Source organism: Sapajus apella, unplaced genomic scaffold (genome assembly GCF_009761245.1).
Source record: "Sapajus apella isolate SASKATOON/1434 unplaced genomic scaffold, GSC_monkey_1.0 scaffold23, whole genome shotgun sequence".
NCBI classification, from domain to species: Eukaryota; Metazoa; Chordata; class Mammalia; order Primates; family Cebidae; genus Sapajus; species Sapajus apella.
In genome coordinates this window covers 20083705-20098321 of record NW_022436963.1, presented here as the reverse complement: position 1 = coordinate 20098321, position 14617 = coordinate 20083705, and the positions used below count along the sequence as shown (strand labels likewise).

The following is a 14617-nucleotide window of genomic DNA, read 5'->3' as shown; positions in this document are numbered from 1 at the left end:
AATCCCAGTAAAATGAATACCATTAAGTGTCACTGATGATCAGTTACTTTCACTTGCGGAAGAGTGGAGGGCATGGCTGGGGGTGGGGTGGGAGGAGGGAGTCAGAGAAGTCTTAGTTGTATTTTTATACATTTTAAAATAAGAAATGTATTCAGGTATTGACATGTGGACCGAGTTTTCTCCTCTCTCATACAAGCGCATTACACGCAAAGCCAGATTAGTTCATGAATGTGCTACAGCACAGGGTGGCTGGGAAATCCTGCTTGCAAACTGCTTTGGGTCCTGCGTGGGGAACGGTTTTGACTGGGAGCCGAACTCTGAATTCCTCTCCCTTATGCTGAGCTCAAAGCGACTCTCAGGTATTCAGGAAGAATACCTTTTGCTCATCACCTGCGGAGTGGTGGCCACAGCGAGGCGCTCGGGAGAGGCGCCAGGAGGCCGGCAGTGGGGGCGTGCCGGCAGAGCAGGGGTGCGGGGCGGGAGAGGGCCGGCCCACGTGGACCGCGGGGCCAGGCAGGGGCAGGAGCAGCCGACCGGCCCTGCCAATCAGCGCGGCCCGCGGCGGGCCCGGCCCCTCCTGGCCAGCGCGCTAGCTGGGCTTGGCTCTGCTCTGCTAGCAGCGCGCAGCCCTGGACGTGGCGCGCCCACTGCGCGCGCGGCTGCTGTCGAACGTCGGGAGTCCAGCATCAGCCGCCTCTTCGCAGTCAGTGCTTCTTCCGCGGCACCTTCGGGCTTCTCTTGGGAGAGGCGTGGGAACTTTCCTTCTGGCGAGGCTGCGGAGGTGATGGGCCGCTCCGGGCGGGGCCCGCGGGAAGGCGGCAAGGTGAGCGTCCTTGGGCTCCGGCGGGGCGATCCGTGCCTAGTTGCGGACGCGCGGGTCCGACCTGGCTGCCGGCTCTAGACCAGTAAGAAGGGTTGGACGGGATAAGGAGGGGCGAGAGGATGGGATGGGGGTGGATTTGGACCCTGTATTTAGGTGCTGTCTTGTGGGCTGGTGTCGACTTTGCTCTGTGCGGCTCCGCTCGTCCCGGCTCTGTGGGGCGCTGGGACGGCTGCCTGTGCTGAGCTCGGCTTGCAACCCGAAGTTGGAAGCTGCGCTCCGAAGTACGGACGTGTGGCTGGAGAGGGGCAGCGGCCGCTTCTAGTTTTGGGGTTTGTGTCTGACAGAACCCCCGGGCTTGCTCTGCGGGTGCGGAGGAGGCCACTCGACGAATTGGTACGAGGAGGGGGGTGGTGAACGCGCCTTGAGCTCTTTTCTGGACCAGCCAACCTTAGCGCTTCATCTCTTTAATCTGAGCTAGGATCCTTTTAAGAGCCAGCAGGTGGGAACAGGTCAGCGTTCCCCACCCCGTCCCCCACGAAGCTCCGGTTGCGAGGACCTTGCTGGAAGGGCTCCATGAACGCTCGGGACGCCTTTTTCAGCTGGGAGCGCAAAGCTTCCCGCCCAAAGGGAGAACTGGAGCGGGTCTGGAAGTTGAGTCTCTTTCCGCGCGAGGCATCTAAGATTTGCCCACCAAAGGGGCATCTCTACCTTTCTTTGGCTCCTTTCCCCTCTTTGCCCTGTCAATCTGCTCCCAGAAGAGAGGGCATCTTCGACCCTAAGGAAGGAGCTCGGGGGAGAATTTGAACTGGAAAGCTTGATCTCCTACACCTGGGGAAGCTGCTCAAGCTAGATACAGGGCCGCTGGTGCGCTTTCTTCTTGAATCAGCATCATTGAACGTTTAGCGGCTCCACGGCGCCTTAGTCAAGCTATGAATCAGCTGCTAAGCAGTATGTACATGCACGGGTTCACGGACTCGCCGAGACCTAGCCTGGTGCCCATCCCCCCCTTTGGTGAAACGTGTTTATTCCTGAACTCTTTCCGCTTTTAACTTTTCGATGGTCTTCCCTCTGAGACAAGCAAGGTTGATGCGATGTGACAGGCGATCTCCGTGTGTGAGGATGGGTGAGTTCGAAGCCTTTCTCTAGTATCCTTGGCATAAAGCTTGTCCACCACAACCCGGAGCTGCCACCTGCAGACTCAGACACCCAAACTTGTACACACTGATGGCCTCGCTTTCTAATCACATACATGTTAATTTGGCCCCCTCTAGAACACTCGCTAAGGAGGGAAGAGGTGGGGCAGTTTCTTTGTGTCTGAGTCCAGTTCAGGAAGGGCTTGGATTTTTTTTTTTTAAGGCTAAAATAATTTAGGAACAGCCATTTTGCAATACAATTAGTGTTTCCAATCAATCACTGAGAACAAATATATGACTTGAAGAATTCTTCAATAGCCCGCTGTGGGTTTTACAGTGAGAAGAATTTCTGCTAAGTTTATAGTCATATATCAGTGTGAAAGCCCAACACTTCCTTTAGATTGGAAATACAGGCCTTAATCAGGTAGTGTGAGAGCAGTTTTCAGAATCATTATGACTAATGATGACTTATGTCCTCCTAAAATGACCGAGTGAGTTGGCATGGCTCATTTGTGCAAAAAGCTTTCTTCATATGTATGGACATTTCTTGATCAATATTCTCATAGCAGAAAGCCATATTTCAAGGTTTCCTTCTTAAGTTCTTCTGTCTCATTGTTCTGCTTTGCATGACTCTGCTTTCTTCCCTCAGTACCATCTTAACTGCCATTTGGCACTTCAAAATTTATGAAAGCCTTCAAGTCACAATTTGACTTGGCCAGTTTTCCCTGCTAAAGATAAGAAAGTTGCCCTCTCCAGAAAAGCAGTGGCTGCCAATTGATCTATCTTTGAATGACTTTAATTGCATTGCTTGTTCCCTTAGCACACACACAAAAATCCCTACAAATATCTCTGCTTGATTATTGGGTATTTTTCACTGAAGGCAAACTTTTTTATATCTCCAGTTCCAGAATGTTCTGGGTCACTTGAATTTCAATATTCATTTTCTGATCTTTTAAGATATGTATATTGTTTGATGGCCTAGTTCTATTTAGTAATTAAAGAAATAGAAACTCCTTTGCTACCTGCTGCCACCTCCTTTTCAGTGGCAGGTAGCCTTTTCCTAGTAGCTGCTCTTATCTGCACACTCATTTATTGTTACACTTAATATAATACTTTGCTATGTAAATGGTGTGTTGATGCATATGATATTAAAACTGCATTCACTGGGGATTAACCCTTGGATATGACATCATCACCAGCCAATCCTTGATCTGATTTGAACATGCATTGACAAAAGTCGCATTATCACATGGAGCAAGGGATTCTATATTGCCTGTGATGAATGAGGAGGGAAGGAAGGAAGTCTTTTTGGCACTTTCTAACCCTCAATTAGCTGCCCAGTTGGAGAGTTTTGGGTATTTCTATACTAAGAGGCTTAGCTTAATAATAAAATTCTCAGATTGTAGTTTTATAGATCTCTTTAAAATTTGCATAAGTAGATATCCCCCCTTATGCTTTCTTCCTCTTTGGGAGTTTTTCCACCCTGTATTCTGGCTCTGATTCTTTACAAATATGTAAAGACATCATAGTAAATGGACTAATCTTTTGCTTTTTTTTTTTTTTTTTTTGTCCTAGAGATAGCCCTGTAGGTGATGGGCTAATTTGAGTACGTGTGTTCGTTTCATCAGGTGTTGGCTGTACATCAGCCAGGATTAGCAAGATGACTTTAAGTCCCAAAGCCAATCAATCATAAATGGTTGGGAGGCCATAGAGTGTATTTATCCTAATTTGTCAAGATTCACGATCAAGGATTGGGGACTGAGGCAACAGGAAACAAGATTCAGGATTGAGGCAATAGGAGACAAAGATGTCCACAAAGGGATTGGTGGAGTGATCTTGGCCACACTGATCATTTCATAATTATTTGTTTTGAAAATGTTATTTTAAAAAGCCACGTCAGAACCTAGACAGCCCTGACTTAGAGCCTTTAGCTGTAGTGTGGCATTGCACTTCGTAATGCCCCACTCAGTTTGTGATCTCCTGTAACACAACTCTCATAAGATAAAATTGACCTTGACTTCCTATTTGATATCTGCTGAAAAAATAAGAGAAATTCTTCCTGTTTTACAGTCATTATTCAGGTTCAATTCATTTTCCTCCAGTCAGTCAAAAGGTCTCTCTAAAAAACAAACCATAAACTTAATTGTGCAATCTGATTTAAGGAAATGCTCAAAGAATTTTAAATCTAGAAATTACCTTCAATTTCAGCTTTCTAGAAGATCAGGGGTAGCAGGTGTTGTCATACCTTGGATCTAGTATGTTATTAAAAAACCTGGGATTTGAATCTGTGAGTCCTCATTCCTAGCCCAGTGCCCTTTCCGATGAAGACAGGGAGAGAATGATTCCTGTGATGTGGTGGACCCCTCCCCTTGGCTGTCTCTGCAGAGGAGGGACACATGGGCCTCTCACACCATCAGTTTGCTAGACTACCGTGCTAGTTGAGCCCAGCTCAAGGACTGGACAGCTGTATGCACCAGCGAGCTTGGGTTAGTTCCTAGTGCTGCCACGGTATCCGGAGTTATAAAGAAAAGGCTTAAAGGGAAGCTGGTGATGGGAGAGGATTGGGTAGGGTGACTCAGTTTGAACCTAACTGAGCACATGGAATGACATGGATGTTAAAATGATGGTCAGGAAGTTTAAGGTAATGATTTATGGTTTACTTGTGAAAGAACTCAGAATATTAATCTATTAAGTGTCAGGCTGCCCCTTCACACTTAGTGCCTTTTAGTTGCTATAAAAGCCAATCCTAGCCGATAATTTGGAATAACATTATTTTCTGGCATTGTTGTGAATAATGGCAATGGTACCCTACATTTATTGAACACTTAGTATGTACCAGCTGTAGAGTCTTGATGTTACAGAAGCTTTCTGATTACTAGATGGCTTTCTCTACATGGATGAACTACTGATTTTCAGAATTATGAATCTAAAGCAACATTGAATCTTTTTTAGTTGTTTTTAATTTAAAGCTGTCAGGATCTTACAGTAGCAAATCATTAACACGAACATAAATGATTTTAATTCAGAAGTATGGTAGCATCAAATATTAGGGAGTTGTTAATGACAAATAAGACACTATTTAGAAAGATAATAAAGACATGGGTAATTTGTTTCCTTTTATGAGATTGTGGTATTGTTAGTCCAGAAGGGTAAAATATCCTTATTGGAAAAATATGAAGATATCGTTGTATTTGTTTCTTTTTTTTGAGATGGGGTCTCGGTCTGTTACCCAGGCTGGAGTGCAGTGCTATGATCATAGCTCACTGCAAACTTGACCTCCTGGGCTAAAGCAATCCTTCTGCCTCAGCCTCCTGAGTAGCTAAAACTACAGGGTGTGCCACCATGCCCAGCTAATTATTTATTTTTTGTAGAGACAGAGTCTCAGCAATTTCCCCAGGCTGGTATTGAACTCCTGGGCTCCAGCAACCCTCCTGCCTCAGCCTTTCAAAGTGTTGACATTACAGGCATGAGCCTCTGTGCCTGGCTATCCTTGTATTTCTTATGAAGTAAAGAGAAAACACTAAGGTTTTTTGTTGTTGTTTATTTGTTTTTAATATGGCAGTACACACAAACTACTCTGTTGGCTTTGCTAGTGCCAAAAGTTCATTTTAAACTAGAAAGTAATAGAACATTCTACAGTATTTCAGTTACCTTAATAAAAGGTGGAACTGCCAAAAGCTAGACTTATTCTTTTTTTTAATGACCACCGTGTCTGCTTGGATTCTTTTAGTTTCACGTATGTGCCATGTGTTCTAAAGTTTTCTCTGAAAATTAATAGTTTTATTTTTTGATTTTCTTCATTTCCAGTTCGTCTTTTTCTTTAATAAGTTATGAAAATATTGATGAGTCTTCAGTACACCGTAGTTACTAAACTGGGAATCATTGTGCCCAAAACCACAGACTTTAAATACAGCTTCTAAAAATTAAAGCTTTTCAGCAAAGAAGAAATGTAAAGACCAAGAATTGCAGGGGAAACTTAAAATTGCTCCAAAGTGGGGACAGGTTTGCTCCCCAGAGGAGTTTTGGCAATGTTTGGAGACATTTTTTTGGCTGTTACAATTTGGGGCAGGATGGGGTGGGAGAGCAGTCTCTCATGGGTTGAGGCCAGGAATACTGGCTAAGCATCCTGTGATGCACAGGGCAGCCCCTACATCAAAGATTTATTTATTTATTTATTTGAGATAGAGCAAAACGCTATCACTCAGGCTGGAGTGCAATGGCCCAATCCCGGCTCACTGCAACCTCCGCCTTCCAGGTTCAAGCCATTCTCCCACCTGACTCCCCTGTAGCTTGGATAGCAGGCACCTGCCATCATGCCTGGCTAATTTTTGTATTTTTGTAGAGACAGGGCTTTACCATGTTGGCCACTCTGGTCTTGAACTTCTGACCTCAGGTGATCTGCCCATTTCAGCCTCCCAAAGTTCTGGGATTATAGGAGTAAGCCACCGCGACTGGCTGCAAATAATTATTTGATTCAAAATATCACAAATGCTGTGGTTGAAAAACCCTGTTCTAATACTTTTTAGGTCCAGAGTAGAGAAAAATGGAGACATTATCCAATGTCCCCAGCTCTTTATTTCTGTCAGGGAACCCAAGTATCTTGACGCATAGGCTATGATTCTTTTCATCACCCTAGACTTCTGTCTTGAAAATTTCTTTTCTTAATTTATGAAAACGATACATACCTGGGGTAGAAAAATTCAGACATTGCAGAAAAATATAAAAAGAAAAGTTAAAAAAAAAACCCACCCAATTTTGCCACCTAGAGAGAGTTCCTTTTTATACTTTGGTAAACCTGTTTCCAAGTCTCTCCTTTTTTAATCCACATATGTTTAGACCTGATAATTATATATATATATATATATATATATATATACACACACACACACACACACACACACACACACACACACACACACATATATATATATATTTTTTTTTCGAGACAGAGTCTCTGTCACCCAGGCTGGAGTGCAGTGGCACAGTCTCAGCTCACTGCAACCTCCCTCTCTTGGGTTCAAGAGACTCTCCTGCCTCAGCCTCCTGAGTAGCTGGGAGTAGAGGTGTGCACCACCACACCTGGCTAATTTTTGTATATTTAGTAGAGATGGGGTTTCCCCATGTTGGACAGGCTGGTTTTGAACTCCTGACCTCAAGTGTTCCACCTACCTCTGCCTCCCAAAGTATTAGGATTACAGGCGTGAGCCACCGCACCTGGCCTAGACCTGACAATTTTGGATAAGGGGGATCATACATTATATGATCTGTGTCCTGCTTTGTTTACTCAGCAAAGGCCCATTAGAGGGCTTTTGGTGAACCCCTGGCTAAGGAAGGAGGCCATCGTCCCTTGCCTGTAGAGACTGCCTATGTTGTGGTCATCATTTTACATGAGACCAAATGTGCTCTGGATCTATTCCAAGAAAGTTGACAAATCAGTGAAGAGAGCTATATGTCATTCTTTTTAATGGCTGTATGTTATTCTACCTAAAAATTTATCTTAATATGAGTCATAAAACATCCAAAAGTTAAAAGAGACTTCGAGTTTCTTTGTGATGCATCCTACTTACCATTCATCAAGTTTCATATGTCAATATTAGAATAAGTCCTTCAATTCTACTTTTTAATATGGTGTCTAGTTTAAGATTTTAAGTAGTTTGAAAGCCATAAATATTTTGTACAGTGGGATGTTTAATTAAGGCTACCCAGAGAAAAAATTACTGGGATGAATTCTTCTTTGTATGTATTGTTGGGGCAACAAATTACTGGAATAGTATCTTCGTTACTATTTAAATCATTTGGCAGCTCTTCCAGTGGAGCCAGATTGTAATGTAAACATCTGTTACCTTTTCTCTGCCTTCAGAACTGATTATGCAACTCGGCTTCACATCAGAGATGCAGCTTTCTTCATCTATATTTTTGAATTAATTCCTTCTCAACACGCACACACATGCACACACACAGATATCCATGGACACAAATCAAAAGAGCCATAAAATTGGTTACCATGGGCTCAGTCCTCCCAGGATAAAAAACTCACATCTTCTTTGCACCCTGTTCTGCTCTTTGCAGACTCTAGGTCTGCTTAGAGGCATGGGAACTCCATTAAGCAAGCTGGAGGATGGCTGTGAGTCGGCCCCTTGGTACCGATTTCATTCTCCTTGTGTGTGGAATTTCCCCCACCTCAAAGCTTAAGTGCTGACATGCAGCTGAGGAGATTTAGAAACCTCATTGGTTAACATTTAAACACCCCCATTAAGGTCAAGGAGTATCTACCAATGGGGGTGAGAGAGGCAATGGGGAGCGGGTAAGGAGATGTTTAAATGGGATTGAACCTTACTTAGCAAGTGTCTTTCATGAGAGCTTTTTCTAGATGCTAGCCATTTTTACATTAGAGAATGTTTGTTAAATATTTGCCTTGTTGAGCTTTCAAAAAATTATAATAACAATAGTTATCATTGTTGAGTAAGGATGCTGCCGGATACTATACTAAGCATTTTGTTTTTTAGTGTTGGTAAAAAAATAACATAAAATTTATCAGTTTAACCATTTTTAAGTGTGCATTTCAGTTGCATTAAGTACATTCCGATTGTTAAGCTACCATCACTCATTCCATCCACAGAACCCTTTTCATGGTGCAAAGCTGAACTCTGTACCCATAAAACATTTAATTTCCCGTTTCCCCCTTCTAGTTCCTGACAACCACCTTTCTTCTTCCTGTCCCCCTGAATTTCATTCCTCTAGGTACCTCATGTAAATGGAGACATACATAATTTGTTCTTTAGTGTTTGTCTTATCTCACTTAGCATTACGTCTTCAAGGTTCATCCATGTTGTAGCATGTGTCAGAATTTCCTTTAAGGCTGAATAATCCGTTGCATGTGTATCTCACACTTTATTTTTTATTTGTCCGTCAATGGACATTTGTTTTTTTTCCCGCCTTTTGGCTATTGTAAATCAAGCTGCTATGAACATTGGTATACAAACATCTTTTTAAGATGCTTTTAGTTCTGCCTTTAGTTCGTTTGAGCCTATACCAGAAGTGGAGGTGCTGGATTGGATAGATGATAATTCTGTGTTTAATTTTTTTGAGGAACCACCATACTGCTTTTCCATAGTGGCTGTGCCATTTTATTGTACTAAGCATAGTTTTGTGCTGATTTAATCCGTCCCAAAGTCCTACAAGGTAGACACAATCATCATCTCCCCTCTGTGTCTTCATGAGGAAAATGAAGCATGCAGGGTGGAAGCCACACTGGTAGTTTGTGGCAGAGATGCAATTTGAACCCAAGCAGTGTGGTCCAGAGACAAAACTCTTAGTAGATTATTCAATCTTTGAACTCAAGAAAGGTTGGCCAAACTCCTCATGCATATGGCCCAGGCATGGTTGGGGAGAAGATGTAAATAACAAATGTGTTTACCCTAAGGAGAAGCTCTAACAGTCCTCATCCTGCCACACAAAGGAATTTGATTGAGGTTTGGAGTTCCTGTGGGTCAGATGCTTATCGTGAAATTGGTATTTTATCAAAATAAAAACAGGCAATAAATACACACTGTGGCTATTTAGGCTGTTAATATTAGTGCTGCCTCAAATCCTTTGGCAATTAGTAATCATGCAGCCCACGGTTTTTTTTAAATGCCATGACAATTTTTGCTTCTCACTGGGGTGGGGAGGGAATGGTGGGTTGAGACAATATGAGGAAACAATCAAGATTAAGATAAGCCTTAGGTAGGATCTGACTGATGATTGCGTTTTTGCTTTACAGAGACAGTAGGCAGAGGACATGGGCATCCTTCCCACCCAAAACACAGCTTGATGGAGTTATTGCAAAGGAAGGCACGTTTAGTCACTTTACAGAATTAACAACTGATCAGTTTTGTGGTGTCTTAGTCCTTTCTAAGCACTCCATGTTTATTCATTATTGTGATTACACAGTGGAAGCAGCTCTGCTTGATGTGATGAGCAATAGCAAGATGTGAAGACATTTAAATACACTTGAAATTAAAGTTTGCACAAATAGGTGTTTGACAGGGTGTTCTAATTTGATTCTAAAGACCCAGAAATAAGCCTGGGGTGGGGGAGGGCTGGGACTCCTGGAATCCTGAGTCAGATGTGTGTAGTTCATCTGCCAGATTTCTTTGTTATTTTAAAGGAAAATGGCAATGTTTAGAACCACGTTCCTCATGGGTGAGTCGGGGGAGAAGGCAGTGCCAGTAAGCTCTGCCATTGATACTGTCCTAGCAAGTTAGTTAACCCTTTTACAATGGAGCATCAAGCGCTGGCGCTCTCAGTAGTAGGGGAAAAGTCACAAGCCAGTTTGTTCTGATGTACAAATGCACAAAATATATTAATCATCCTATGGAATATTAATCAGGAAAGGAAAAAATTCCTGAAGTCTGAAAGTTAAGGTCATCCTGAGAAAAAGGACTGGCAGGATTCCTAGAAAACTGTTTCTTCAAGACATTTTGATTCCAAATGTACTCTTTTCACATTTACAAAAGACTCAGGATCCCAAGTGTACACTCAGATTCTGGTTTGATGTGCAAATATTTCTGAACCATAGCATAAATAGACATGAACTTACAAGCAATTGACTATATCCATATGTAAGTTTCATGATCCTCATTTACTTAGAAGCAAGGAAACAAGGGAGATGGATATAGGATTTATGCCGATTGCATTTTTTTTTTGTCCTCTGTAAATTCTGAATTTTGTTGGATTTTAAAAATTGATTTTAAATAATCATCTTGTTTGCTATACTAGTCCCCAAATTAAAGTATTCTTGACATTCCTAGTATTACTATTTGTACCAATGCTGGAGCACCTGGAAGCCTTGTTAAAACAGATTCCCTGGCTTCACCTCTAGAGTTTCTGAATCAATAAGTCTGGGATGGGGCCTGTGAATTTGTATTTCCAACAGGCTCCCATGGGGTACTGATGCTTCCAAACTTTGGGCTACACTTTGTATAACGCTGTTTTAGATAATACATTTTTCAGAGTTTAAAATTTTTAATAGATTTTTATTAAAATAACATTGTTTTGATTAGGTTGGGAGTTTCTCATTTTGTAATATGCTGGTAAGCTTGTCTAAATAGTATGATTCAGAAGATTGATTTAAATTACTGAACCAAAAGTACAAATTAAATGTTAGTTGGATGAGTGTTGTGTCTGAGAAACTGATTTTGATACTATCTTGAAGTTTCTTTTAGAGCATAAGATGTGTTTTCTGTAGATGAGAATTTTTAAAGTAGGAATTACATAGTTGTTTAAATGAATGCTGAGGCAGGTTTGCTGTATGTAGCATGTAACCAACCTATTGCTAACTTCCGTCATCTGATTGATATCTACATTGTACCAGGGAAAAACATGGCTTCTGTTTCCGTATACGTTTGAGTCTGATTTAAATTGTAATCCTATCAGCAGGTAACATACAGGAATTTAGTTTTTGTTCCTGTATAGTTAAGACTCAGCAGATGTTAAAAGCTGATGTGGATTTAAGATTTCATCCGTTCTGGGAATAATTGAAGATTTAGTCAGGAACAGAAGATGGAGTTGTAGACAGAGTTATAGGACTTGAGGGGGTATGGAAAGTTTTTGCACAGATGCCTGGCTTATTGCTTTCTCCTGCCACTTGGAGGAATAAATTATCTTCTGTGTTTGCTTAAATGAAAAGCTTTCAGTGGATTTTACTTTGTCTTACACTGTCTAAAAAAATTAAAAGTTTACAAACTGAAGTATTTTTTGAATATGAAAACACATGTAGAGAGCTTGCCTTTTTTTCTTCACTCATTTAAACAAATTGGAAGTTTGTGAGATATTTTGGAGATAACCTGAGTTATAGAAATGTGTGGGTGTCAGAAGGTTAGAATTGGCAACCAACAAGTAGAGCGGATGGACTGGGTCAGAGTCATTTAACCTCCTCCGTCTCCAGAGCTGTGTTTTAATTACATAGCTGGTTTGTGAAATTGTGATCCCCTCTTGTGGGCAGTGGGGTGTTGCGTGTGACTAGGTTTGTACTAACATTTCCTTAGGACCCATCAGTCACTGCTGTCTCCTCAGCAGGTTTTCACGTTGGGCGTCTCTGCCCAACTGTCAAGATGCTGCAATTCTCCTCGTTGGCTGCTGACCCTTTTGGCCTTTGTCCTCCCCAACACTCAACCCTAGGCAGTTAGAAGATGAGGCTTCCAAGTTGAGTGGCAGACGAGGGCCCTGCTAGAGATAGCTTCTATGGAAGACTAAACTGCAGAAGCATCCAGACAACAAAATTGTCCTTTTTTTTTTTTTTAAAGAACAATGTCTACTTTTAGAAAACCACAGTCTTTGATTTACTCTAGAGCATGGCATGTGTAGGTGGTACTATTTGCTGGCTGGGAATGGCTGGTTAGTGTTATTACAGTTACTCAAGCTGCATCATAGTGATGCCACTGGTCATAATATAAGGTCACAGTGACTTTGTAGAACCCCTGCTGGGAAGACACAAGTTGTAAAAAAAAAAAATTAGAGAAAAAGTAAAAATAACATCTAACTCTCTCTACAATCCATTTCTCTCTCTTCGCAGATACTATGAAGAGTTTGGCCTATATTATTTTAAACAGGTTTAAAATATTTAGTATACATTATATTTCAAAGAAATCCAAACATGAGGAGGAAGAATGGACTGATGAAGACCTGGTAGATTCTCTTATCATTTGAAATTGATTTGTATCAATGCCAACCAATCAACAGAAATAGGAAGTATATTTGGCATTTAACCTTATTTAAAAAGTGTAATGTGAAAACATCAAAATACATTAAACTTTGCTATTTATGTTAGTTATGTATGGTTACTACATATACAGTCTTGTGTCTGAATCTTTTCACTTAAGTAGTATCATTTCATACATCTGATTCTATAGTTTGTGTTTTTTCACTTACTGGTGTCTTGGAGATCAACCATGTTGATATATACATGGCTCTTAATCATTTTTTTAACTGCCATATAGTGTTCCACTATGAATGTACTGCATTTTATGTAGCTGTTTCCCTACAGATGGGCATTCAGATTTTTCCCATTTTTTTTCTACTACAGAGAATATGATGATACCATTCTTGAACAAAGTCATATATGGTGTTAACTGAGATGCAGTGTTTAGTGTTTAAAGCCTTCTCATAATTATGGTCTCTTGGTACTCATATGTTAGCATTTTTCTAGGGTAGAAGAGTAATTTCCTGGTCAGTGGTTGTGTTTTAGAGAGTTAAAAACAACAGTGCACCAGTTGCTTAGGAATGCATCTGAAAAATGTGGGGACTGCAGGAAGTCTCTTTGATCATAATGTTCTCTTGGAATTAAGGTATGTTAACTCCAGAACAGGTCAGGCCCTAGACATTATTAATAAAATCTGTAAGTAGAATCGTAAGAATTCCTATATGTTCCAATAGAGCTTCCCTGCAGTGATGGAAATGTTCTATACTCCTTGCTGTCCACTGTGATAGCCACTAAGCTACATGCCACTCTTGAGTACTTGAAATGTGGTTAATGTGACTCAAGAAGCAAATTTTAAATTTTATTTAATTTTAATTAATTTAGCTTAAAACTTAACTAGCCATGTGTGTGTAGTGGCTGCCCACTTGAACGGTGCTGGTACAAGGTATGCGTCGTCATAAAAGTTATGGCCACTGTAATTTACTGCAGTCCCAAAAAGTTTTAGAGAGTGGCTAATGAAGAAATGGAAGTGTAGTCTATTTTGTTCAATCAGGGGCTCAAGACTCTTGAGCTGAAAATAAGGTGATAAGTAAGTGAATGAAAACAAGGCAATGTCATTAAGATTTGTCAGGCATTTTCCTCCTTGTTTAGAGACTCCCGTCTACTCTGTCCTGACGAGGGCTGCCTGATGGAGCTGCACAGGCCTACTGGGGCAGTTCTTTGTAAAGTGAATTGATGGCTATGTAAATACAGCCATTAACCTTAAGCACCTCAGACAGCTCCTTGGGCACTGCTGTTTTCTTGCCCTTGAAAATGCTAGTTGATGGATGCCAAGATGTTTTTAAAAAATTGTTTTTTTCCCAACTAACTGGTTGAAGCAGTGGACCTGAGAAGTTAGGCAAACTGACAAAATTGAAGGCTTACTAAGTGTGAATCCTATGGCAGGGGTTTGGAATTTCATTCTTGCAGAGGGATATTTTGAAAGTTTACTCTTGGTATATAGGAAATACGACCCTGTATATGCCTGTGTACGTGGTATTTTTAAAAACAAAGTGAGTTGCAATTTGAAAGTGCTGGTTACAGAAAGTTTATAGAAAACCTGGTTTTGAAGCAAAAGAGGCTGGGCATGGTGGCTTATGCCTGTGATCCCAGCACTTTGGGAGGCTGAAGTGGGCAGATCTTGAGCCCAGGAGTTTGAGACCAATCTGGGCAACATGGTGAAACCCTGTCTGTACAAAAAAATACAAAAATTAGGCATACATGGTTAAATGCATGCCTGTAGTGCCAGCTACTTAGGTGGCTGAGGTAGGAGGATTGACTGAACCAGGGAGGTCAAGGCTGCAGTGAGCCGTGATTGCACCAGTGCACTCCTGCCTGGGTGACAGAGCAAAACCCTACCTGGAAAAAAAAAAAAATCAAATGAAGTTTTAGAATTCAGGAATTTTGTATGTATTTTAAAATTAGACATAGCTTGCAATGAAA

The 14617-nt window shown here is 41.4% G+C and overlaps 1 protein-coding gene across 3 annotated transcripts in view; it reads left to right on the top strand.

The window, feature by feature from the left end:
• Positions 1-413: 413 nt before the first annotated feature.
• Positions 414-14617, top strand: part of TAFA4 (TAFA chemokine like family member 4) — a 209587-nt gene continuing 195383 nt past the window's right edge. The window contains exon 1 of one of the 3 annotated variants that reach the window (XM_032290432.1): positions 414-823. The gene's annotated coding sequence lies outside the window, so the exon portion shown is untranslated. The remainder of the gene's footprint in view (positions 824-14617) is intronic. The other 2 variants (XM_032290431.1, XM_032290434.1) reach the window with 2 other exon arrangements.